The sequence below is a fragment of the Bos indicus genome, chromosome 3, assembly GCF_029378745.1.
Source record: "Bos indicus isolate NIAB-ARS_2022 breed Sahiwal x Tharparkar chromosome 3, NIAB-ARS_B.indTharparkar_mat_pri_1.0, whole genome shotgun sequence".
In the NCBI taxonomy this organism is placed as follows: Eukaryota; Metazoa; Chordata; class Mammalia; order Artiodactyla; family Bovidae; genus Bos; species Bos indicus.
Genome location: NC_091762.1, coordinates 21,539,428 through 21,564,765, shown reverse-complemented (window position 1 = coordinate 21,564,765; position 25,338 = coordinate 21,539,428). Strand labels below are relative to the sequence as shown.

Sequence of the window (25,338 nt, the reverse complement as noted above, 5' to 3'; positions counted from 1 at the left end):
AAGGCTACCCACTCCAGTATTCTGGCCTGGAGAATTCAATGGACAGTCCATGGGGTCGCAAAGAGTCAGACGCGACTGAGCGACTTTCACTTTCACTTTATTTTCCGGGTGAGCTCTTCTGTACGGCTCGGTGATGGTCTTCTGATCCTGCCTACTGTCCCTGTCAGGTGGACAAGACACAGCAGACAAGAGGAGGAGGCTTTTTCGGCTTTTACAGTAGGGGATGGGCAGAGAAGAGCCAAGAAAACCTCTAAGTTCTAAAAACGTAAACGGAAGACGTCCCTGGGTGGGCTTGAACCACCAACCTTTCGGTTAACAGCCGAACGCGCTAACCGATTGCGCCACAGAGACTAACGAATGGCACAATTCTCTTAACGCCGCAGAGAAGAAACAGCCCTTCCACGCCAGGCGGAGCCACACGCCTTTCCCCGGACTGCTGCTGCTGCTGCTAAGTCGCTTCAGTCGTGTCCGACTCTGTGCGACCCAATAGACCGCAGCCCACCAGGCTCCCCCGTCCCTGGGATTCTCCAGGCAGGAACACTGGAGTGCTACACCCTCTCAAACCCTCCGACAGCCGGAGAGCTGGCTTCGACGCAGCGCGTTGGTTCTCGTGGGGAAGCCGGGAGTCGGGCGATTCCGAAGCCAGAAGGGCAGCAGTTCGTCCCCGCCGCGCCTGGTTCCACACCCGCCGCAGATGCAGCACCCCCGAGACGCCTCGGGCCTGAGCCGAGGGGGGTCCGAGGGAAGCTGAACCCCCGGTGGGCCCTGTGACGGCTCTCCGATTGCTTCGCTGGCGCTGCCCTCCCTCCTCTGGTCCGCAGTCGGTGGGGCGGGAGCGGAACCAGGGGGTGCGGGGGATCGGTCCGAAGGGACAAACGCGAAGAGCCAGGAAAGAAGCCGGCGAGGTGGGGACCAGGATAAAGAGACTTCCCAGTAGGTCTGTGCAGAGGCAAGGGCCTGATCTGCGGAGGCAAGATTTGGTTTCTGTTTTGATTTAGTCACCATGTATCAAAATTGAGAGGAGGGGACTGGATAAGAGAGCAGAGACGAAAGAAAGTCTATGAATACCTGTTGTCGTCCAGCAACAGCGCAGTGACGGGAAGGAATTTACGTCCGCCTTGTAAGAGCAAGGGCTGCGACGGCGGCAGGAGCCGTGGCGCGCCGTGATCGTATAGTGGTTAGTACTCTGCGTTGTGGCCGCAGCAACCTCGGTTCGAATCCGAGTCACGGCACTCTCATTCGTCACTCCTGACAGCTACTCCCTTTTTACTTCGGCTGGAAACTTGCACAATTGTAACCCCACAGAGTACTCATCTCAACGTTCTCATCCCTGGTCTGAGCAGGAGGAAACTGAAGGCGGTGGTTTCTCCTTTTCTGCTGCTGTGACATAGGGAAGCCCAGCAAGGAGCCTCCTGTGCTGTAATTGGTGGAAAGCCTAGTTTATTTGTTACTCAAGATGGGCAGGACAAAGACCCGATAAAACTTGTAGCAGATAAGCGACTCCTCCTCCCTAGACTTGTTTTGCAGGTTTCTTCTGGGCTCCTGGGAATCTCTGCTCCGAGGACTTTTTCAATCCTTGGCCATTGTTCCCTTCCTAGTCATCGTACTAACCTCTCTAGTGCCCTTCGTTTTACACTCTCAAGGATCTTAAATGCCTGTGGGCAGCCACTCACTAGACAAACGGTATCCATCAGGCCAGGACTACTGGAGGAACTTAACTATTACCGCTTATAAGTGATGAAGAACGGTGACTACAGCACCCTCTGCTCTGACAACCAAGTAGTGGAAACAGCGAACATGTGATTCTTCCGCCTGACCACAGCTTTGCTGGCAACAGACAGGAAAGTTATACTGAAAGCAGGACCCAAAGTGGGGAGTTTGGGTCAATCACAAATGGAGATCAGACTTGAAGATTCCCTGAGCACAGAACCCTGTTTAGCTGTGCAAGTAAAAGCTCCCTTAGCTTATTTTGCAAAATGAGTGAAACTTATCTTGTTTATGCCTCTGAAAACCAAAAACAAAACAAAACTCTTCGCCCAAATTGATTGAAAGCAACCACTTTTCACCAAGTCCCTATCACGAGGAAGACTGCTTTATTGATACAACCAATCATCGGTGAAGAATAAACAGCCACTACCTCCTCACTGTATAAATTGCTTTTTAACAGTACACCTCTGAGCCTCCTTCCATAATTTGTTGGAACACTCCCTCGTCCTGAACTGTCTTTTTGGGCACCATCAACCTTTACTAATTGCTGCTTTGGTGACCTGGTGGTTTTCCTTATGCTGTATATGGACTTTGACAGTGCCTCAACATTTCATCTATCAGACTGGTCCAACAAGGGAACTCCCAGCCCTATTGTTATTTTCCCCTTTGCCTGGATTTAGTGACTACTCAGTGAGCAATTAGGAATCATTAAAATCATTGTCATTGTCATTTTCCTCTGATTTATTTGTTAACAACTACTGTCCAGACTCCTTTCATTTGTATATTTGCCTCTTACAGAATGTCATGGAAATGGGATCGTAGTGCAAATACTATTTTTTTTCACACCTCTTTATCTGCATAGTCTCTCTGACTTTATCCATTGTTGAGTAAAGCAGATTTTATTTCTCTTTCATTGTTGAGATATATTCCATGGCAGTAACACAGCACACTCTGTTTACCATTCACTCAATAAAGAGCATTTGAGCTGTTTCCAGTATTGGCTATTGTGAATGAAGCTGCTTTGAACATTCTCTTCACAAGAGATTTTTGTAGACATAGGTTTTCATTTCTCTTGGAAAAAAAGAAACCTAGGTGAAGAATTGCTGGTACCAAAGAATAGTATATACTCAACTTCATGAAACATTAAAGCCTTTTCCAGAGCAGTTGTAACATTTTATATTACCCCCAACAACATGAATGAGAGTTGTGGTTATTCCATTTCTTTGCAATACTGTTGGAGTTTCTTCTCCTCATAATTTTAGCCATGCTACTAAAAGAGTAGTGGTATCTCAATGTGGTTTTGATGTCCTTTTCTCTGACAGCTACAAATAATGCGCACTGCTTGCATCCTTTGTTGGCCATGTGCATATCTTCTGAAGTACCTGTTCATATCTTTTATCCATCTGAAAAAATAAAAAGTTGGTTGTTCTTTTAAAAAAATTATTCCTGGGTTGGAGAAGGTCATTATACATCATAATCATGGGAGGTGGGGTTGTAAGCTATGTTTTGTGAATATTTTCTTGTCTGTAGCTTGCTTTTTCACTTCAGTGGCATCTTTGGCTGAGAATACATGGTTAACATTGATGATGTCTAATGTATCATTTGTCTTTATTTTATATTCTTTGTGTCCTGGTTAATAAATCTTTCAGTTCAGTTCAGTTCAGTCGTTCAGTCGTGTCCGACTTTTTGTGACCCCATGAATCACAGCACGCTGGGCCTCCCTGCCCATCACCAACTACCAGAGTTCACCCAAACTCTTGTCCATCGAGTTGGTGATGCCATCCAGCCATCTCATCCTCTGTCGTCCCCTTCTCCTCCTGCTCCCAAACCCTCCCAGCATCAGAGTCTTTTCCAGTGACTCGACTTTTCGCATGAGGTGGCCAAAGTACTGGAGTTTCACCTTCAACATCAGTCCTTCCAATGAACACCCAGGACTGATCTCCTTTAGAATGGCCTGGTTGGATCTCCTTGCAGTCCAAGGGACTCTCAAGAATCTTCTCCAAAACCACAGTTCAAAAGCATCAATTCTTTGGCGCTCAGCTTTCTTCACAGTCCAACTTTCACATCCATACATGACAACTGGAAAAACCATAGCCTTGACTAGACGGACCTTTGTTGGCAAAGTAATTGTCTCTGCTTTTGGTCATAACTTTCCTAATAAATCTTTGCCTACCACCAAATCACAAAGTATCCTCAAAATGCCTTCTAACTTTTATGTCTGGGTCTATGATACACTTCAGACCAATCCTTGTCTGTGAGATAGAAATAAACTGCCCCATCCCCAATATTGAACCTATTTCCTTTCCCCACTGAACTGCTTTTCTTGAAAATTCATTCACTTACTGAGCTAGGGTCAGTTTCAAGTCTGTCAACTCAGTCCATTTTGTATTTCTGTACATTGATGCCACTTGCACTTTGTTGGTCTATAAGGGGTCATAGTAACTCTTCTAGTTAGGTAGAGCAACAAGTTTTCCTGTTCTGTTTATTTCCACACCAAATGATACATTTTGCAACATGTAATAACTCATGTAACCATCACCCAGGCCAAGATAGGTCATCACTTCCTCTTCTGCTTTCCCTTTGGGACACAGGCCCTCCCTCACATGTACTGGCTGCCCCCTTGTGGCCAAAGATCCTCTATTGCTCCCTCTTTGGAGAACAAATTCCCAGGTACCTGCAGGGCTGAAGAACCTGCAGGAAAGACCTACAAGTCTCAACGCATTCTGCATTTCCAGATGATGGGGTTGGTAGGTTGAAGGTGGTGAAGGGAGATGAGGAGGCAGTGGGAAGTTAGCTCAGTTTTTAGTCCTTTGATCAAGAGGAAATCGTGCCTAGGGAAGTTCAAATACTACCAAATGGGAAGACTGGGGATTGCCTATTTACTGGGACCCAGGCCATCCTTGTCTGCTTTGTGTACTTGGGTAGACTGGACAAGGGGACTCCATTCCCCTTCACTAGCCAGGGGGAAGTTTCAGAGGTGGTGGACTTCAATGGTAACTCTAGATCCTGAAACCTCATAGGATTTTTCTTCACTTTCCCTTTGATCTCTCTTCCACCTACCCAAAAAGAGAGATTCACTGCCTTTCTTTCTCAATCAGGACACTTTTGGGGTCCATTGGGGACAGGACTGAAGTGGGCATCTGGTTTCCCTTAAGTGTCCCTCCTGGTTTGGGTGTCTCAGGAGCTCAGGCTGACCCAGTATGAACTGCCAATGGGTGGGACCCCTGGGAAACCAGAGGCTGCAAAGCAGGGGGCTGGAGGTGTGGCCTCACATGTTGGACACCATATTTAAACTCTACTCATCCCTGTGCACCTCCTCCTCAGGGAAGCCTAGGGCAGCCCAAATAGAGTAGCCCAAAGCTTCTCTGCAGGCTGAACTCAAAGAGACCTGAAATTCCAGATGAGGGCGACAGGACCCTCATTGAACAGACCCAGCATCTGGCTGCCCTTGGTGGGCAGGCTCAAACAGGTTGATTTCAAGGATGGACATAAAGAAAAGGCTTCTTTGCCAGACTTTATCAGAGTCACCACCTTCTCTGAAATCTCACCCACATCCCAAACACCACCCTCAAGATGCAAAATATAAAAGACATGACATAACCAGTTTTCCAGACACTGTAAACCAGACAGCAAAAGACAGCAACCCGTGAGACATGAGAAACAAGATGAGCCCTGCCATTGACCCAGCTTACTGCTTTCAGAGAGTGTCCAGGCTGCCCACCAGGAGAGGGGATCTGAGGCCAAATCCTTGGATGGTGGAGGTGAATCCGAGTGTTAGTTGGACAGCAAGGAAGCTAGAGTCCACAGAACAAAGATCCGGTGTTAAGTGGATCAAAGATCTAGGGCTATGAAAGGGTCTGCGTCAAATACTCATTAGAATAGTGGTCAGAGAATGCTTGTGAAGAAGCTGCCTGAGACCAAGGAAAGAAACCTTTTTAAAAATCACGGTACAATGCCTAGTGCTCACACAAGACAGGCAATGGTACTCCCCCCACAGCCACTCATAATTCATGGGCCATTGGGAAGAACATTCAACAAACTCTCGTTTCAGTAGTGGGAATAATCACCCTGAGAATAATGATAAAAGCAAGATCCAAAGGGATCTGTTTACAAGTCACTTAATTGTACCCCAGAACAAAACTCAAGATAACTTATAGGAATGCCAAAATAGCTAGTGTCTAAGAAGAGAAACTGACAATGTCTGTCAAAGAATGCCAAGAATGCAAAGAGGCAGGAAAATGTTATGTGTTAAGGAGGAGACTGATCAATCCATTGAAACTGAACCACAACTGACATGATGTTATAATTAGCAGAAAGATAGCTATCACGACTGTGTTGCATATGACCCAAGAGTTAAGTAGAAATGTAGAACATATACAAACGGCCAGAAGCAAACTTTAGACATAGAAATGATAACATCTAGTATTATATAATTCACCAGATGCAGTTAATAGCAGATTAGATGTTGCTGGTGTATGGGGTGGGGGTGGGGGAAGATTAGAGAACACAAAGCCATGAAGAATTGACCATATCCAAAATGAAACCATACACACACACAAAAAATGTTTTTTAATGAACATAGCATGTCTGAAGGATAGGGTATGTTTAAAAGGTCCAATATATGAGTAATTTGGAGTTTCTGAAAAGACCAGAAGGGAAGAAATAATTTTTTGAGAAACATTGACAGAAAAATTTCCAAAGAGCCAAATGAACATTATGAGCACAAGAAACATTAAACAAACCACAGGGAGCCACATCAGAATTAAACTGCTCAACTCCATTGAAGAAGAAAAACATTTCCAAAGAAGTGAGCAGGAAAAGACAGTACAAACAGAAAATGAAAATAAAGATTATGTTAGATTTCTCATCAGAAGCAGTGGGAAGACAGTGGAGCAACATCTTTAAAGGACTGGAGGGCAGCAGTCAACCTAGAGTTCACGCCTCCTCCCCAAGAAATGTCTTTCAGAAATGAAAGTGAAAAATGACATCTACAGACCAACCTACTATGCTAAAAGAATTCATCACCAACAGACACACATAGTAAGAAATGTTAAAGGTGTCCACTGACCTCGATGGAAATCTGGATATACACAAAGGCACCAAGGACAACAGAAAAAATGCCTGTGTGGGAAAATACATAAGCTTTTTCTTATTATTTCAGTCTCTTTAGAAACGTGGGGCTAATTTTTCTAATCATGAGGCATTGTGGGGTTTATAACAAGTAAAATGCATGATGACAATAGCAGAAGGGCCTGCAGCGAAGAAATTTGAAGATGTGAACTTGAAGGCAGATTGTGGTAAGTTACAGATGTCTGCTGTAAAGCTTCAAGCAGTCACTTAAATAAGAAAAGAAAGACTAGATAGCTAATAAGCCAACCAAGGAGTAGAAATGGGATTGTATATGAGCCATGTAAACACTGTCAGTTCAGTTCAGTCGCTCAGTTCAGTTGCTTCAGTTCGACTCTGAGATCGCACGGACTGCAGCACAACAGGTTTCCCTGTCCATCGCCAGCTCCTGGAGCTTACTCAAACTTATGTCCATCGAGTTGGTGATGCCATCCAACCATCTCATCCTCTATCATCCCCTTCTCCTCCCACCTTCAGTCTTTCCAGCATCAGGGTCTTTTCAAATGAGACAGTTCTTCCCATCAGGTGGCCAAAGTATTGGAGATTCACTTTGAGCTTCAGTCCTTCCAATGAATATTGAGGACTGATTGATTGGTTGGATCTCCTTGCAGTCCAAGGGACTCTCAAAGAGTCTTCTCCAACACCACAGTTCAAAAGCATCAATTCTTCGGCATTCAGCTTTCTTTATAGTCCAACTCTCACATCCATATGTGACTACTGGAAAAACCATAACGTTGACTAAATGGACTTTTGTTGGCAAAGTAATGTCTCTATTTTTTAATATGCTGTCTAGGTTGGTCATAGCTTTTCTTCCAAGGAGCAAGCAACTTTTAATTTGTTGGCTGCAGTCACCATCTGCAGTGATTTAGGAGCCCCCCCCCAAAATAAGGTTTCTTATTGTTTCCCTATCTATCTGCCATGAATTGATTGGACCAGATTCCATGATCTTAGTTTTCTGAATGTTGAGTTTTAAGCCAACATTTTCACTCTCTTCTTTCACTTTCATCAAGAGATTCTTCAGGTTTTCTTTGCTTTCTGCCATAAGGGTGGTGTCATCTGCATATCTGAGGTTATTGATATTTCTCCCAGTAACCTTAATTCCAGCTTGTGTTTCATTCAGCCCAGCATTTCACGTGATGTACTCTGCATATAAGTTAAATAGCCTGGTGACAATATACAGCCTTGACATACTGCTTTCCCAATTTGGAACCAGTCTGTTGCTCCATGTCCCATTCTAAATGTTGCTTCTTGACCTGCATACAGATTTCTCAGGAGGCAGGTCAGGTGGTTTGGTATTCCCATCTCTTGAAGAATTTTCCAGTTTGTTGTGGGCCACACATTCAAAGGTTTTGGTGTAGTCAATAAAGCACAAGTAGATGCTTTTCTGGAACTCTCTTGCTTTTTCGATGATCCAATGGATGTCGGCAATTTGATCTCTGGTTCATCTGCCTTTTCTAAATCCAGCTTGCACATTTGGGAGTTCACAGTTCACGTACTGTTGAAGCTTGGTGTGGAGAATTTTGAACATTACTTTGCTAGCATGTGAGATGAGTGCAATTGTGCGGTAGTTTGAACATTCTTTGGCATTGCCTTTCTTTGGGATTGGAATGAAAATAGAGCTTTTCCAGTCCTGTGGCCACTGCTGAGTTTTCCAATTTGCTAGAATATTAAGTGCAGCACTTTCACAGCATCATCTTTCAGGATTTGAAATAGCTCAACTGGCATTCCATCACCTTCACTAGCTTTGTTCGTAGTGATGCTTCCTAAGGTCCACTTGACTTCGCATTCCAAGATGTCTGGCTCTAGGTGAGTGATCACACCATCGTGATTATCTGGGTCATGAAGATCTTTTTTGTACAGTTCTTTTGTGTATTCTTGCCACCTCTTCTTAATATCTTCTGCTTCTGTTAGGTCCATACCATTTTTCTCCTTTATTGTGCGCATCTTTGCATGAAATATTCCCTTGGTATCTCTAATTTTCTTGAAGAGATCTCTGGTCTTTCCCATTCTATTGTTTACCTCTATTTCTTGGCATTGATCACACTACGCATTGTAAACACCATGTGATAGAGCAATTGCCTTTCCAGGACTTGTCGCTACAGAAGACCTTGTACAAGGGGCCAACGAGGTATGTACAAGGATGATGTACATACATTGTACAACGATATATGTACAGTAATGTACAGCATTATTTGTAACCATGAAAGCAGATGGAAAGTGTTAAATAAATAGTATTAGCAGTACGCGCAAAAAAAAAAAAAAAAAAAAAAAAAGACAGTAGTAACTCCCTCGTTAAAAGCAATTCAGAAAGGAACTATGACATCTCAGGAATTTCCAGGGGACCTATTTTTCAGATGAGTTCTTCTATCCAGCTCAGTGATGGCCTTCTGATCCCGCCTTATGTCCCTGTGAGGTGGACAGGAAAGAGGAGCCAAGAGGGTAGGAGTGAAGGGGCCCTTTCCCGCCTTCACAGTAGAGGATGGGTAGAAAAGAAAAAGAAGCGAAAAGCTTTCACGTTCTAGAAAGGTGTAAGCGGAAGGCGTCCCTGGGTGGGCTCGAACCACCAACCTTTCGGTTAACAGCCGAACGCGCTAACCGATTGCGCCACAGAGACTAACGAACGACCTTCGCCTCTCAATGCCATAGAGAAGAAACGTAGCCGTTCCACGCCAGGCAGAGTCACACGCCTTTTCGTGGACAACGACACCGGCTCAAACCCTCGGACAGCCGGAGAACTGACTTCGACGCAGCGCGCTGATGCTCGTGGGGAAGCCGGGAGTCGGGCGATTCCGAAGCCAGAAGGGCAGCGGTTCATCCCCGCGGCGCCTGGTTCCACACCCGCCGCAGATGCAGCGCCCCCGAGACGCCTCGGGCCTGAGCCGAAGGAAGCTGAACCCCCGGTGGGCCCTGTGACGGCTCTCCGATTGCTTCGCTGGCGCCGCCCTCCCTCCTCTGGTCCGCGGTCGGTGGGGCGGGAGCGGGAACCAGGGGGTGCGGAGGTCGGTCCTAAGGGACAAACGCGACGTGCCGGGAAAGAAGCCGGCGAGGTGGGGATCAGGATAAAGAGACTTCCCAGGAGGTCTGTGCAGAGGCACGTGCCCGTTTGGGGAGGCAAGATTTGGTTTCTGTTTTGATTTAGTCACCATGTATCAAAATTGAGAGGAAGGGACTGGATAAGAGAGCAGAGACGAAAGAAAGTCTATGAATACCTGTTGTCGTCCAGCAACAGCGCAGTGACGGGAAGGAATTTACGTCCGCCTTGTAAGAGCAAGGGCTGCGACGGCGGCAGGAGCCGTGGCGCGCCGTGATCGTATAGTGGTTAGTACTCTGCGTTGTGGCCGCAGCAACCTCGGTTCGAATCCGAGTCACGGCACTCTCATCCGTCACTCCTGACGGCTGCTTCCCTTTTACTTCGGCTGGAAACTTGCACAATTGTAACCCCATAGAGTACTCGTCTCAACGTTCTCATCCCTGGTCTGAGCAGAAGGAAACTGAAGGCGGTGGTTTCTCCTTTTCTGCTGCTGTGACATAGGGAAGCCCAGCAAGGAGCCTCCTGTGCTGTAATCGGTGGAACGCATCGTTTCTTTGTTACTCAAGACGGGCAGGATAAAGACCCGATAAAACTTGTAGCAGATAGGCGACTCCTCCTCCCTAGACTTGTTTTGCCGGTTTCTTCTGGGCTCCTGGGAATCTCTGCTCCGAGGACTTTTTCAGTCCTTGGCCATTGTTCCCTTCCTAGTCCTCGTACTAACCTCTCTAGTGCCCTTCGTTTTACACTCTCAAGGATCTTAAATGCCTGTGGGCCGCCACTCACTAGACAAACGGTATCCATCAGGCCGGGACTACTGGAGGAACTTAACAATCACCGCTTATAAGTGATGAAGAACGGTGACTACAGCACCCTCTGCTCTGACAACCAACTAGTGGAAACAGCGAACATGTGATTCCTCCGCCTGACCACAGCTTTGCTGGCGACAGACAGGAACCTTATACTGAGAGCAGGACCCAAAGCGGGGAGTTTCGGTCAATCACAAATGGAGATCAGACTTGAAGATTCCCCTAGTAAAGGAAACTGTTAGTTGTGCATGCAAAAGCTACCTTAACTTATTTTGCAAAATGAGTGAAACTTACCTTGGGCCATTCTTGTTTATGCCTCTGTAAACCATAAACAAAACAAAACTGTTCACAAAAAATGATAGGAGGTAACCACTTTTCACCATATCCCCATCACAAGGAAAACTCTGATATAACCAATCACAGTGAAGAATAAACAGTCATTGCCTCCTCACTGCATAAGCTGCTTTTAACAGTACACCTCTGAGCCTCCTTCCATAATTTGTTGGAACATTCCCTTTTTCTGAACCATCTTTTCGGGCACCGTCAACCTTTACTAATTGTTGTTTCGGTGACCCCGTGTTTTTACTTCTGCTGTATTTGGACTTTGACAGTGCCTCAACATTTTCATCTCTCAGACTGGGCCAACAAGGAAACTCTTCATCATACTATCATTGTCCCCTTTGCCTGAATTTAGTGACAATTCAATCAGCAATGAGGAATCATTAAAATCATTGTCATCGGCCTCTGTTTTGTTTGTTGATCATCACTATCCAGACTCCTTTCATTTGTACGTTTGCCTCTTCTAAAATGTCATGGAAACGCAACCATAGTGGAAATACGCTTTTCTACACCTCTTTATCTGTATAATATCTCTGACTTTATCCATTGTTGTGTAAAGCAGATGTCATTTCTCTTTCATTGTTAAGATGTATGCCATGGCAGTAACACAGCACAGTCTGTTTACCATTCACTCTATAGAGAGCATTTGAGCTGTTTCCAGTATTGACTATTGTGAATGAAGCTGCTTTGAGCATTCTCTCCACAAGAGATGTTGTGGACATAGGTTCTCATTTCCCTTAGGGAAAACAAACAAACAAACAAACAAACTAGGCGAAGAATTGATGGTACCAAAGAGTATCCTTATGAAAATTTTAGCCATGCTACTAAGATTAGTGGTATCTCAGTGTGGTTTTAATATCCATTTCTCTAACAGCTAAAAGCACTGACCGCTCCTTGTATGCTTTGTTGGTCATGTGCACATCATCTTTTCTGATGTACCTGTTCATATCTTTCATCCATCTGAAAAAAGTTGGTTGTATGTTACTTAAAAATAGGACTGCACATCATCTTTTCTGATGTACCTGTTCATTATCTTTCACCCATCTGGAAAAAGTTGGTTGTGTTTTCCTCGAAGATAGGACTTTCCTGATACTAAGAATCTGCCTGTGATGTAGGAGACCCTGGTTGGATTCCTAGATCTGGAAGATCCCCTGGGAAGGGATAGTATCCAGTCCAGTATTCTTGGGCTTCCCTTGTGGCTCAGCTGGTAAAGAATATTACTGGATGGGAGGAGGTCATAATATATTATAATCACGGGGAGGCAGGATTGTAAGCTATCTTTTGTGAATATTTTCTTCCTCTTTGTAGCTTGCTTTTCCACTTTAGTAGCATCTTTGACCGACAAGATATGGTTAACATTGTTGAAGTCTAATGTATCATTTGTCTTGGTTTTATTTTAATACATTATTTGTGTCCTGCTTAGTAAATCTTCGCCTACGACCAAATCACAAAGTATCCTCAAAATGCCTTCTACCATTGACTTTTATGTCTTGGTTTACAATGTAACTCAGACTGATTCTTGTCTGTGAGGTAGAAATAAAGCTGCCTCACCCCCAATATCGAACCTATTTCCTCTCCCTATTGAACTGCTATTCCTGAAAACCCATTCACATATTGAGCTATGGGTTTCAAATCTCTCAAATCAGTCGGTTTTCTATTTGTGTACCCTGATACCACTTGCACATCGCTGATCTACAGGAGGTCACGGTAACTCTTATAGTCAGGCAGAGCCAGTCTTCCCGTTCTGTTCATTCCCACACCGTATGATACATTTTGCACATGTAATGATTCATGCAACCGTCACCCAGGCATTGCTTCCGCCTCTCCTTTTGCTGTGGGACACCAGCCCTTCCTCACAGGTACGGGCTGCCCCTTTGTGGCAAATCTCCTCTACTGTGGCCTCTGGGGAGACAAATGCCCAGATGCCCGCAGGGCTGGAGAACTTGCAAGAAAGATGTGCAAGTGCCAAAGCAGTTTGCATTTCCAGATGCAAGTTGAGGGGGCAAGTTGAGGGGTGCTGGTGGTGAAGGAGGGGTGAGGGGGCAGCAGGAAGTTAACTCACTTTTCAGACCTTTGATCAAGAGAAAGTTTTCTTCAGTAATTTCTAACTGTGGAAAGTACAAAACTTTGTGCTATTTAACATTTCCTCTTCTTTCTAGGGAAAGAGACTCCAATGGAGGGTACCTAATTTGCAAAGTTGATCATTGGGTGTGATGTTGAAAACGGAAAGCTAGGGGAGAGCTCTTGTTTTGTTTTGTGCACATAAAAGAAGATGAGGGAGAACAGGAGATAGAGAGAAGGGATAATAGGCTGGAGCCTGGAAACTGATCTTAGGGTCTGGCCCTGGATGTCAGATTTGGGGGAAAGAGAAGCCACTGTTGATCATATCCAGGGAAGAAGGACTTTAGTGGAAATAGAGATGCTTAAGGCCATCTTACGACATTTTACATTTATATGTAATTCTTCTTTCCCTTTTATTTCTATAGATAAGGCTCCGGTGAGATTGATTCGTTCACTTCTTTTTGGAATGCACGTTTCAATAAAAATGAGTACCATCCTTCAAATAGTCATCCATGAACCTCATAGACTCTTCTTAGATTCTACCAGCTGTGCATTAAAAGTAAAATGGGCCCAACTCAGGGACCCTACTTGGGAAAGTGCAATGAATTTTAAAGGGGTGGGTGGGAGAGAAATGAGACACTCTCAATAACACTTGCTTTCCTTGTTGTAGTGGTTTTCATATATGCTCCACACCTGCTCAATCCTTTCAGTCAAATAAGAGCAGTTGGGAAAATAAAAAGAATTCAGTTAACTGCATCCTGGAAATGTATGGAAATCATGCCTAGGGCAGCTCGAGTACTAGCAGATGGGAAGATCGGGGATTCCCTACTCACTGGTAGCCAGGCCATCCTTGTCTGCTTTGCCTATTTTGGGTAGACTGGACAAGGGGACTCCATTCCCCTTCACCAGCCAGGGGGATAATCCACCTTCATTGGTAACTCTAGATGCTGAAACTTCACAAGATTTTCTTCATTTTCTCTTTGATCTCTTTTCCGCCTACCTAATAAGAGAGGATTCACTCACTGCCTTGTTTCTCAGTCAGGACCCTTTTGGGGTTCCTTGGGGACAGGACTGAAGTGGACATCTGGTTTCCCCTAGGTGTCCCTCCTGGCTTGGGTGTTTCAGGAGCTCAGGCTGACCCAGTATGGAACTCCCAGTGGGTGGGCCACCTGGGAGAGGAGAAGGCTGTTTGCCAGTGTGGCTGGAGGTGTGGCCTCATGTATTGGACACCCCACTCAAACCCTCTTCTTCACATGCATTTCCTCCTCAGGGAAGTTCAAATAATGTAGCCTGTCAAGTTTCTCTACAGGCTGTACTCAAAGAGAGGTGAAACTCTGTAAGGGATGAGAGGAGCCTCACTGAGAAGACCCAGACTTATTCCTGGCAGCCCCTAAAGGGCAGGCTCAGAAGAGCTTGATTTCAAGGATGGAGACAAAGAAAAGGCTTCATGGCAGAAAACCACGCGATCTTGAGATGAAAATCTTCAATCCTAATGTCTAGATGAGCAGGGGGCCGAGTTGAAACCACCGCTGCACCCTGATCAGGAGAGTCATCTGCACAAATTCAGAGGCCTCCCAGGAACAGGAGAGACTGGGCACATCACTAAAGTTCTCTATCATGAGCGATTGGGCTCCCACCCTCACTCCCTGCCCGCTCTGTGACACTAGGCCCTGTGTGGAAACATCTTTTACGTTTTAAGACTGGGGGAAGGGGGATGGAGAGTTTCTCCCCGGCATCTAGTTGGAGGAAGGGTGGGGAGGTCACTAAACATGCTTCGGTCCTCAGGCAGAGTCCCATCCCGTGAAGAAGGATCCCGTCCAAAATATCAGCACTGGAGAAGTCGAGAAACCCTGGTGTAGATCAATATCCATACACCTGAGAGTCGAGAAACCACCAATTCCTGAGTAACTGGATGTGAGATCTGAGGAAAACTGTGGCGGCAGAGAGAACTCCAAGATTTTTGACCTGTGTGTAGAGAAGGATGGAGTTGGCATGGACTAAGGTGGGAAAACTGTAGGTGCAGCAGGTTGTAGGGGGAACTCATCCTCTGGGATTTTTCCCAGCAAGAACACTGGAGTGGGTTGCCACCTCTTTCTCCAGGCAGACTCCCTGACCCAGGAACCAAAGCCATGGCTCCCGTGTCTTCTACATCGCAGGCAAATTCTTTACCCACTGAGCCATCGGGGAGCCCTATAGCCGGGAAGATCTGTTTTCAAATGGCACTCGGGTCCTCCAGCCCATTGCACGGAAGAGCCAAGCAACTAACACCACGTGGTGGCAAAGGAAAGTACCCCTTTTACTGCAGGAGAACTGGCAGCTGATGCTCAAAAGACCCCCAATCATAGGATGGCTTTCAGGCAAGTGTAAATAAAGACAGCGTGGAGGAGAGGGTCCCAGGGTGTGTCTGATCAGCTCCCTACAGTCTTCTGACTGGTTGATGGTGAGGTAACAAGGTGAAGTTTCTAGAATCAATATCATCTTCTGACCCTCTAACCGCTAACGGGTCCACGTGCTTGTGGTCAGCAGCTTCCATCTGGGTTCTGTGAAAACAACCTCGGAATACGCGTCAAACATTGTTATCCATCGATGTCCTAAAGGGAGAAACTACAGGTCCTGTGATGCTGCTATATGACTCATTCATCGTGAAAATTGGTAGCAGGCCTCCTACCCGACTGCTGCTCTTTGTCTCTGCATGTTCTCATGCCTCATTCATCCTTGAGCCAGACTTTTGGCAACTCAAGGATGGCTCAGGAGACAGAAGTTTTTCTCCACGCCGAACTGGGGAACACTGAGGTGTGGGTTAACCGAGAAAGCCCATTCGGAGATTGCTCGACTTTGGATCCAGAATCCAGTTCGCAGTCTTGGAGCCAGACTCCCGAGAACTTTCCATTCAAGCCCTCTTGGTTGCTGCATCCGCCCGAGTCCTTCTGGACGGTAGAGATGCGGGGTGTCCGTGAGCGGTCCCTTCTCACTCCGGGCACAACGCGTCCCGCCTCCTCCGGGCCCCTGGCCTCCGCTCCAGCTCCCCGGTCCCCAGCGACCTTCTGTTCTATTCACTCCCGGGCACCTCGCTAAGGCGGGTCACCAGTCCAAGTTCTGAGGTGCGGCCGGAATGAGGCAACTTGCTCCTGACTTGGGGACCAGGCGGGACTCGGGGGTGCTGGGTGCCTCACCTGCAGGTGCCTTTTCTGGGGGAAGAAGGCAAGGGATGGCCTTAGGAGAGGATTTCTGGCAGTGACGGCGAAGGCTCAAGACTTTAGAGAAGGCGCGAGACCTCCCCGGGGGAGAAAGGGAAACGGTGATTCTCGTCAGAGGCAAGAAGACGAATACCCGGACTGTAAATCCCTGGTGGTCTAGTGGCTAGGATTCGGCGCTTTCACCGCCGCGGCCCGGGTTCGATTCCCGGTCAGGGAAACCTTTTGTGCAGCGTTTCATCCCCTGATCACCGTGTCGAGGAAGACTACAGTCGCCGATTCTCTGACCAGTGTAGTAGGTAGATGAGACGCTGCCGGGTCGGGGGGTCTGGCGGAGTGGGCAGTCGGCGCGGTTCCTGGAACAGCTTTGCGGAGCGCGGTCTGGAAGGACAGCGAGGGCCGCGGGGAGGGCAGGGTGTTGACCGTGAGTGTCGGTGGAGGGATGGGAGGCTGCACTGTGCCCGCGGGCTGCGGGCTCACACTTAACCGGGCACCGGAGAGACTGTGGTTACGAAGGTAGTTTTTCCCAGGATGAGGCTCGTCTACTGCGCTCGGGACCTGCAGATGCCGGGTTCTCCGCTACTGCGAACCGCGTTCGTGCTCTCCGCCGGTATCCCGTGGTTCATGACAGGCGACATCTCTTCCGTGGTGCCTCGCTGTGCTCCGCTCCCCAGATCCAGAGCGGGAGGTGCACCCCCAGCCAGCGCGCCACTGCTTGGAAATAGGGTCTGCATCCCCATCTGCCGGCTTTCCTATTTCGTGACCAAAGCGTCTGGATGTGTCCTGCGTCTTGAGGCACGCCTCCTGTCTGTCCACAAGTGCCAGACGTGCCTTCTCCTGCAGCCTGCAGCCGGCCACGCGCGTGTGGGTGCGCGCGCCCGGCCCCCACCTGCCGGGCTCCGCACTGGTCCGGGCGGTCCCTGCAGGCTGGCCCGGCGGGCATCTGCCAGGGAAAGGCCGCGCGGCCCGGGTGCCGGGAAAGAGTGAGAGGCTCGCTCGGAAGCCTCGCGCTCCACAGTCCCTTTGGAGCCAGGTCAGACGGAGGCACCCCTTCCAGGAATGCGGAGGTCCGAGGCCTGCCTCCGCCAGGAGGCTCCCGGGGCCGGCGCGCCGTATCCCTGGCCCGGCCTAGGCAACTTCCCACCCGGCTAGTCCGTCCCCCTTCTCCTCTTCCACCCCAGCCGTGTTCCTGCGGAGAGTCAGCGCTCCCTCCACGCGCCCCTTGCCCGTCGGCCGCCCACCCCCCAGATATCACCTAGCCGCCTCTCCGGTGCCTGCGGAGGGAGTTGGATCTCTCTTTTCCTGCAACGGGAGGAGAGAGAACGTGCGGACCCAGGTGGCAACCCGTTCCCTTGCCGGTTCTCTGGACTCTGCCCATCGAGGGGCCTAGCTCAGGACCCTGGGTCTCCCGCGGCCCAGGGAGCCGGCCAAGCTGGGGCCTCTCCCACTGCTCCTCAAGAAAGAGCAGGAATGTCCTCCGGGATCCAGAAGAGGCACCCGGGAAAGCATCCTGCACAAGCCGGGACACTGCGCAATGGACCCCTTCGGAGCAACGCTTCCGTCGGCGCGTCCTTCCCTCCGAGGGCTTCGGGCAGACAAGAAATCATCTAGGACGATGAGCTCTCCACTGGCTTGACTGAGACCAGAGAGAGGAAAGGAGGGTATCTTCCAGGAGAGCAGCAGCACTGAAGCCTGTGGTCGCAGAGAGGCTTCTGGAGCCAGAGCGCCCTCTCTTCACCAGGGCTATCCAGGGGCTGTAGAAATCTCACCCGGCTGAGTCCGCCTCCTCCCCTGCTCCCTCCTCCTACACCTTCCCCCGTCTCCTACTCGCTCCTCCCGTCTTCGTTTTCTATTCTTGGTGGTCTTCGAGTGCCTCGGGACCTCTCACCTCCGCCACAGATTGCTTTTTTCCGGTAGTTCTGAGCTTCAAATAAGGAAACGTATGCAAGAGTGCAACGAATGCTCAACAGTGGTGACCCCCCCCCCCTTTTTTTTTGAATCAGTAACATTATCTGAATTATCAGGATTGTCTCGTTTGTAACAATTGCATTTTCATTGTCGGAATATACTGATGTACATTTAAACCTTACATGTTGAGTAATGAATGGGTTCTGCTATTTCCTTATGAATAATGATGTGCAGAAGAATATTCTTACACATACATCCTTGGCAATTCTGTAGGATAGAGACTGTTCTTTTATTTATCAGAGGACACTTGCAGGTAGAAAGGTAGAAACTGGCCAGCGAGGTGGTGACTGGGAGGCACGCCAAATGCTGCTCCGTCACAGCCCTGGGGCTCCGTACAGTCCCAGTTCCCACGACTCCTTAAATTATCTTCTGCTCAGGGCTGCCTTCGGATTATAGTCCCTTTTCTTACTCCTTGTGGGTAGAACCACGACATAACTGGACTTGGCGCGTGGAGCAGGCAAAACCAAGCAGTGAAAAGTCTGGGATGAAAAAGTAACATGAGCACGATGCATTGGCCGGGAATCGAACCCGGGTCTCCCGCGTGGGAGGCGAGAATTCTACCACTGAACCACCAATGCCCCGCTCGTTTGACGTTCTGACGGCTCTCTGCAGAATCTCCAAAGCGACTGCGACACCCTCGGCGGGCAAACAAAAGAGATTCCGAAAGAGGCTTACACCGCTGTGTTTGGAAGACAGAGTTCACAGACTGACAGGCACTCGAAGCAAAGGCTTGCCAAGAAAGGTTACAATCATGCAACAGCGTAAAGTGGGAACATTCAAGTGAAAATATAAAAATATCGGCGTTATTGGCTCACACCACAACTCTGAGAAAGACTCTTTTATAACCATACCACAGACCCATGCAGAAGATACATCGGAAATCCATCCAGATCCCTTGTTTATGACCCTCAGCCTCAGATTCTTACCTTAGAGGATCTGAGAAAATTATTCAACTTGCTAGGTTAGGCAAGTGAAATTCTAATCCACGTATGAAATAAGAAACAGAGGCAGAATCAGACTGTAATCAGAGGACGGAAAGGGCCAGAATCTAAATAGAGATAATGAAGAAATACACCATTTTTTTGGTATAAAATAGCGAGGCAGTCTTGTAAGCATTACAACAATAATATGTGTCAGCTTTCTAAGGTGTTCAAAGCATTTCGATGGATACGTGATATGCATAACCATTTAAAGATTAATTAATACTGTTTGCAACCAATGTTTGATTAAATGGAAGCATCTGATCTCCTAAACTGGACTCTGTGTTGTGCTGAGTTTTAGCATTTGAGACTCTGAGATGCATATGGGGCGTACGTAGGCTTTGGTGTTTTGGTTGTATAAGGAACAGACTAAATTCCAGAAAAGTATTGATAGGTGAAATGTTAACATGTTGGTCCTCTGATGAGACTGAAGTACAGAGTGATGTCTTTCCCTACTTCTCCCTAATGTATTTACACCAAGGCTTTGGTGGTTCAGTGGTAGAATTCTTGCCTCCTGCACTGGAGATTTGGGTTCGATTCGATTCCTGAGCTAATCCATGTGGGATTTCTTGTCGCCTCACCCAAAACTTAGGTTTCCACCAATACCTAAGGCGGTATGATGGAGGAAAATAGCAACAGGTACCACTCATTGTAACTCTTAGAAAGTGCTCTCAACATCACATATTTTGCAGCCCTCACATACTGTGAAGAGATCATGTCTTTGAAGCTCCAAGTGTGTTTGCTGAATCCCTGGTTTTGCAAAACTTGAAACTGCAACCATTATTACTTTTATCCTATCTTCTAGAAATGAAGATCAGGGAAAGACAGTAGCTGTAGCGGGAGAAGTGTTAGGAGTCCAGGAAGAAGGATGCTTTGTCGGAGCAGTTCCTTCGCAGATACAAGAAACTGGAGAGTGGAGCTTCTGACCTTCCTCGTGAGGTAGATCCCAGTTCTCAGATCTTGGTAAAATTCCAGATAGGAAACAATTTGTCTAGCCCAAGGATATTGGCCAGAGAAAAGCGGAGAGCCGACCAAAAGGCACATGCATTGGCCGGGAATCGAACCCGGGTCTCCCGCGTGGGAGGCGAGAATTCTACCACTGAACCACCAATGCCTTGGTTTTTTATGGTGGACTAGGTCTCCTCAGGAAGTGGCTCAGGAAGGACTTTTTTTTTTTTTTTGGAACAGGTTTCTTCGGTAGAGAGGTAGAGAAAAACTTAAGGGGAAAAAAAAAAAAAACGACAAAAAAAGCACCCAGTTAGTTAGGCATTCTCTGTTGGTTATACTGGACATAAACTTCTGTGCCAGGAGGATGAGAGAGTATATACAAAGAGGCTAACAAGATCTGATTTGGACAAAAGGGTGGCTGGTGGTGAGGGTAAACACACCAGGTAAGGGTCGGAACGGATTTGGGTGTGTTCTGGTGACTGACGGAAACACTCGAGAGACAGTGCCCACTGCTCTTAGGGAGACGCTGTGCCTGGGTCTGCTCATAGAGAGCTGAAGCGGAGGGTGGTATGTGATGCTGAAAGGGAGCTCGATGGTGTGTTGCATTTTAGCATTTGTGACTCTCAGACGTATAGGAGGCATTGACTTGTGAATTAGGAGTTGTGAGTTGAAAGTGCAGGTTTGCAGTTTAGAAAGAGGTGCGGGAATACATGTCGATCTGGTTGATGGGGGTGGTAAATGAAAGCATGCTGGCCAGAGGCGGTGTGAGCCCTGGTGTTGGACAGAGGGCAGACACAGCCAAAGTTCTTCAAGGTCGAGGTGATGGTCAATTTCCTTGTTGAGCTCAAGTTTATGACTCAGCCTCCACCTAGCTTGGCTTCTCAGCAAGAGAACCATAACTGCATACCCGCAGCTCCTATCTTTCAAAAAGTCATAATGATTCCTAAGTCCCAACATGTGGGGGAGTCCCCACCCCAGGTTCCTTTCTTCAGGGTAAATACCTCAGGGAGAAGTAGAGAAAGACATCACTCTGTACTTCAGTCTCATCAGAGGACCAACATGTTAACATTTCACCTATCAATACTTTTCTGGAATTTAGTCTGTTCCTTATACAACCAAAACACCAAAGCCTACGTACGCCCCATATGCATCTCAGAGTCTCAAATGCTAAAACTCAGCACAACACAGAGTCCAGTTTAGGAGATCAGATGCTTCCATTTAATCAAACATTGGTTGCAAACAGTATTAATTAATCTTTAAATGGTTATGCATATCACGTATCCATCGAAATGCTTTGAACACCTTAGAAAGCTGACACATATTATTGTTGTAATGCTTACAAGACTGCCTCGCTATTTTATACCAAAAAAATGGTGTATTTCTTCATTATCTCTATTTAGATTCTGGCCCTTTCCGTCCTCTGATTACAGTCTGATTCTGCCTCTGTTTCTTATTTCATACGTGGATTAGAATTTCACTTGCCTAACCTAGCAAGTTGAATAATTTTCTCAGATCCTCTAAGGTAAGAATCTGAGGCTGAGGGTCATAAACAAGGGATCTGGATGGATTTCCGATGTATCTTCTGCATGGGTCTGTGGTATGGTTATAAAAGAGTCTTTCTCAGAGTTGTGGTGTGAGCCAATAACGCCGATATTTTTATATTTTCACTTGAATGTTCCCACTTTACGCTGTTGCATGATTGTAACCTTTCTTGGCAAGCCTTTGCTTCGAGTGCCTGTCAGTCTGTGAACTCTGTCTTCCAAACACAGCGGTGTAAGCCTCTTTCGGAATCTCTTTTGTTTGCCCGCCGAGGGTGTCGCAGTCGCTTTGGAGATTCTGCAGAGAGCCGTCAGAACGTCAAACGAGCGGGGCATTGGTGGTTCAGTGGTAGAATTCTCGCCTCCCACGCGGGAGACCCGGGTTCGATTCCCGGCCAATGCATCGTGCTCATGTTACTTTTTCATCCCAGACTTTTCACTGCTTGGTTTTGCCTGCTCCACGCGCCAAGTCCAGTTATGTCGTGGTTCTACCCACAAGGAGTAAGAAAAGGGACTATAATCCGAAGGCAGCCCTGAGCAGAAGATAATTTAAGGAGTCGTGGGAACTGGGACTGTACGGAGCCCCAGGGCTGTGACGGAGCAGCATTTGGCGTGCCTCCCAGTCACCACCTCGCTGGCCAGTTTCTACCTTTCTACCTGCAAGTGTCCTCTGATAAATAAAAGAACAGTCTCTATCCTACAGAATTGCCAAGGATGTATGTGTAAGAATATTCTTCTGCACATCATTATTCATAAGGAAATAGCAGAACCCATTCATTACTCAACATGTAAGGTTTAAATGTACATCAGTATATTCCGACAATGAAAATGCAATTGTTACAAACGAGACAATCCTGATAATTCAGATAATGTTACTGATTCAAAAAAAAAAAAGGAGGGGGGGGGGTCACCACTGTTGAGCATTCGTTGCACTCTTGCATACGTTTCCTTATTTGAAGCTCAGAACTACCGGAAAAAAGCAATCTGTGGCGGAGGTGAGAGGTCCCGAGGCACTCGAAGACCACCAAGAATAGAAAACGAAGACGGGAGGAGCGAGTAGGAGACGGGGGAAGGTGTAGGAGGAGGGAGCAGGGGAGGAGGCGGACTCAGCCGGGTGAGATTTCTACAGCCCCTGGATAGCCCTGGTGAAGAGAGGGCGCTCTGGCTCCAGAAGCCTCTCTGCGACCACAGGCTTCAGTGCTGCTGCTCTCCTGGAAGATACCCTCCTTTCCTCTCTCTGGTCTCAGTCAAGCCAGTGGAGAGCTCATCGTCCTAGATGATTTCTTGTCTGCCCGAAGCCCTCGGAGGGAAGGACGCGCCGACGGAAGCGTTGCTCCGAAGGGGTCCATTGCGCAGTGTCCCGGCTTGTGCAGGATGCTTTCCCGGGTGCCTCTTCTGGATCCCGGAGGACATTCCTGCTCTTTCTTGAGGAGCAGTGGGAGAGGCCCCAGCTTGGCCGGCTCCCTGGGCCGCGGGAGACCCAGGGTCCTGAGCTAGGCCCCTCGATGGGCAGAGTCCAGAGAACCGGCAAGGGAACGGGTTGCCACCTGGGTCCGCACGTTCTCTCTCCTCCCGTTGCAGGAAAAGAGAGATCCAACTCCCTCCGCAGGCACCGGAGAGGCGGCTAGGTGATATCTGGGGGGTGGGCGGCCGACGGGCAAGGGGCGCGTGGAGGGAGCGCTGACTCTCCGCAGGAACACGGCTGGGGTGGAAGAGGAGAAGGGGGACGGACTAGCCGGGTGGGAAGTTGCCTAGGCCGGGCCAGGGATACGGCGCGCCGGCCCCGGGAGCCTCCTGGCGGAGGCAGGCCTCGGACCTCCGCATTCCTGGAAGGGGTGCCTCCGTCTGACCTGGCTCCAAAGGGACTGTGGAGCGCGAGGCTTCCGAGCGAGCCTCTCACTCTTTCCCGGCACCCGGGCCGCGCGGCCTTTCCCTGGCAGATGCCCGCCGGGCCAGCCTGCAGGGACCGCCCGGACCAGTGCGGAGCCCGGCAGGTGGGGGCCGGGCGCGCGCACCCACACGCGCGTGGCCGGCTGCAGGCTGCAGGAGAAGGCACGTCTGGCACTTGTGGACAGACAGGAGGCGTGCCTCAAGACGCAGGACACATCCAGACGCTTTGGTCACGAAATAGGAAAGCCGGCAGATGGGGATGCAGACCCTATTTCCAAGCAGTGGCGCGCTGGCTGGGGGTGCACCTCCCGCTCTGGATCTGGGGAGCGGAGCACAGCGAGGCACCACGGAAGAGATGTCGCCTGTCATGAACCACGGGATACCGGCGGAGAGCACGAACGCGGTTCGCAGTAGCGGAGAACCCGGCATCTGCAGGTCCCGAGCGCAGTAGACGAGCCTCATCCTGGGAAAAACTACCTTCGTAACCACAGTCTCTCCGGTGCCCGGTTAAGTGTGAGCCCGCAGCCCGCGGGCACAGTGCAGCCTCCCATCCCTCCACCGACACTCACGGTCAACACCCTGCCCTCCCCGCGGCCCTCGCTGTCCTTCCAGACCGCGCTCCGCAAAGCTGTTCCAGGAACCGCGCCGACTGCCCACTCCGCCAGACCCCCCGACCCGGCAGCGTCTCATCTACCTACTACACTGGTCAGAGAATCGGCGACTGTAGTCTTCCTCGACACGGTGATCAGGGGATGAAACGCTGCACAAAAGGTTTCCCTGACCGGGAATCGAACCCGGGCCGCGGCGGTGAAAGCGCCGAATCCTAGCCACTAGACCACCAGGGATTTACAGTCCGGGTATTCGTCTTCTTGCCTCTGACGAGAATCACCGTTTCCCTTTCTCCCCCGGGGAGGTCTCGCGCCTTCTCTAAAGTCTTGAGCCTTCGCCGTCACTGCCAGAAATCCTCTCCTAAGGCCATCCCTTGCCTTCTTCCCCCAGAAAAGGCACCTGCAGGTGAGGCACCCAGCACCCCCGAGTCCCGCCTGGTCCCCAAGTCAGGAGCAAGTTGCCTCATTCCGGCCGCACCTCAGAACTTGGACTGGTGACCCGCCTTAGCGAGGTGCCCGGGAGTGAATAGAACAGAAGGTCGCTGGGGACCGGGGAGCTGGAGCGGAGGCCAGGGGCCCGGAGGAGGCGGGACGCGTTGTGCCCGGAGTGAGAAGGGACCGCTCACGGACACCCCGCATCTCTACCGTCCAGAAGGACTCGGGCGGATGCAGCAACCAAGAGGGCTTGAATGGAAAGTTCTCGGGAGTCTGGCTCCAAGACTGCGAACTGGATTCTGGATCCAAAGTCGAGCAATCTCCGAATGGGCTTTCTCGGTTAACCCACACCTCAGTGTTCCCCAGTTCGGCGTGGAGAAAAACTTCTGTCTCCTGAGCCATCCTTGAGTTGCCAAAAGTCTGGCTCAAGGATGAATGAGGCATGAGAACATGCAGAGACAAAGAGCAGCAGTCGGGTAGGAGGCCTGCTACCAATTTTCACGATGAATGAGTCATATAGCAGCATCACAGGACCTGTAGTTTCTCCCTTTAGGACATCGATGGATAACAATGTTTGACGCGTATTCCGAGGTTGTTTTCACAGAACCCAGATGGAAGCTGCTGACCACAAGCACGTGGACCCGTTAGCGGTTAGAGGGTCAGAAGATGATATTGATTCTAGAAACTTCACCTTGTTACCTCACCA

The 25,338-nt window shown here is 48.7% G+C and overlaps 9 non-coding genes across 9 annotated transcripts; 4 read left to right on the top strand and 5 right to left on the bottom strand.

Annotated features, from left to right (window-relative positions):
- Positions 1 to 277: 277 nt before the first annotated feature.
- On the bottom strand, positions 278 to 351 carry TRNAN-GUU (transfer RNA asparagine (anticodon GUU)). Its single transcript has one exon. It is a non-coding gene; the product is annotated as a tRNA-Asn (tRNA).
- Positions 352 to 1,160: 809 nt separating this feature from the next.
- Positions 1,161 to 1,232, top strand: TRNAH-GUG (transfer RNA histidin (anticodon GUG)). The gene has a single exon. It is a non-coding gene; the product is annotated as a tRNA-His (tRNA).
- An 8,142-nt stretch (positions 1,233 to 9,374) lies between these two features.
- On the bottom strand, positions 9,375 to 9,448 carry TRNAN-GUU (transfer RNA asparagine (anticodon GUU)). Its single transcript has one exon. It is a non-coding gene; the product is annotated as a tRNA-Asn (tRNA).
- Positions 9,449 to 10,135: 687 nt separating this feature from the next.
- On the top strand, positions 10,136 to 10,207 carry TRNAH-GUG (transfer RNA histidin (anticodon GUG)). Its single transcript has one exon. It is a non-coding gene; the product is annotated as a tRNA-His (tRNA).
- Positions 10,208 to 16,413: 6,206 nt separating this feature from the next.
- TRNAE-UUC (transfer RNA glutamic acid (anticodon UUC)) lies at positions 16,414 to 16,485 on the top strand. The gene has a single exon. It is a non-coding gene; the product is annotated as a tRNA-Glu (tRNA).
- Positions 16,486 to 18,740: 2,255 nt separating this feature from the next.
- Positions 18,741 to 18,811, bottom strand: TRNAG-CCC (transfer RNA glycine (anticodon CCC)). Its single transcript has one exon. It is a non-coding gene; the product is annotated as a tRNA-Gly (tRNA).
- A 1,445-nt stretch (positions 18,812 to 20,256) lies between these two features.
- Positions 20,257 to 20,327, bottom strand: TRNAG-CCC (transfer RNA glycine (anticodon CCC)). The gene has a single exon. It is a non-coding gene; the product is annotated as a tRNA-Gly (tRNA).
- Positions 20,328 to 22,031: 1,704 nt separating this feature from the next.
- TRNAG-CCC (transfer RNA glycine (anticodon CCC)) lies at positions 22,032 to 22,102 on the top strand. Its single transcript has one exon. It is a non-coding gene; the product is annotated as a tRNA-Gly (tRNA).
- Positions 22,103 to 24,362: 2,260 nt separating this feature from the next.
- TRNAE-UUC (transfer RNA glutamic acid (anticodon UUC)) lies at positions 24,363 to 24,434 on the bottom strand. The gene has a single exon. It is a non-coding gene; the product is annotated as a tRNA-Glu (tRNA).
- Positions 24,435 to 25,338: the final 904 nt, after the last annotated feature.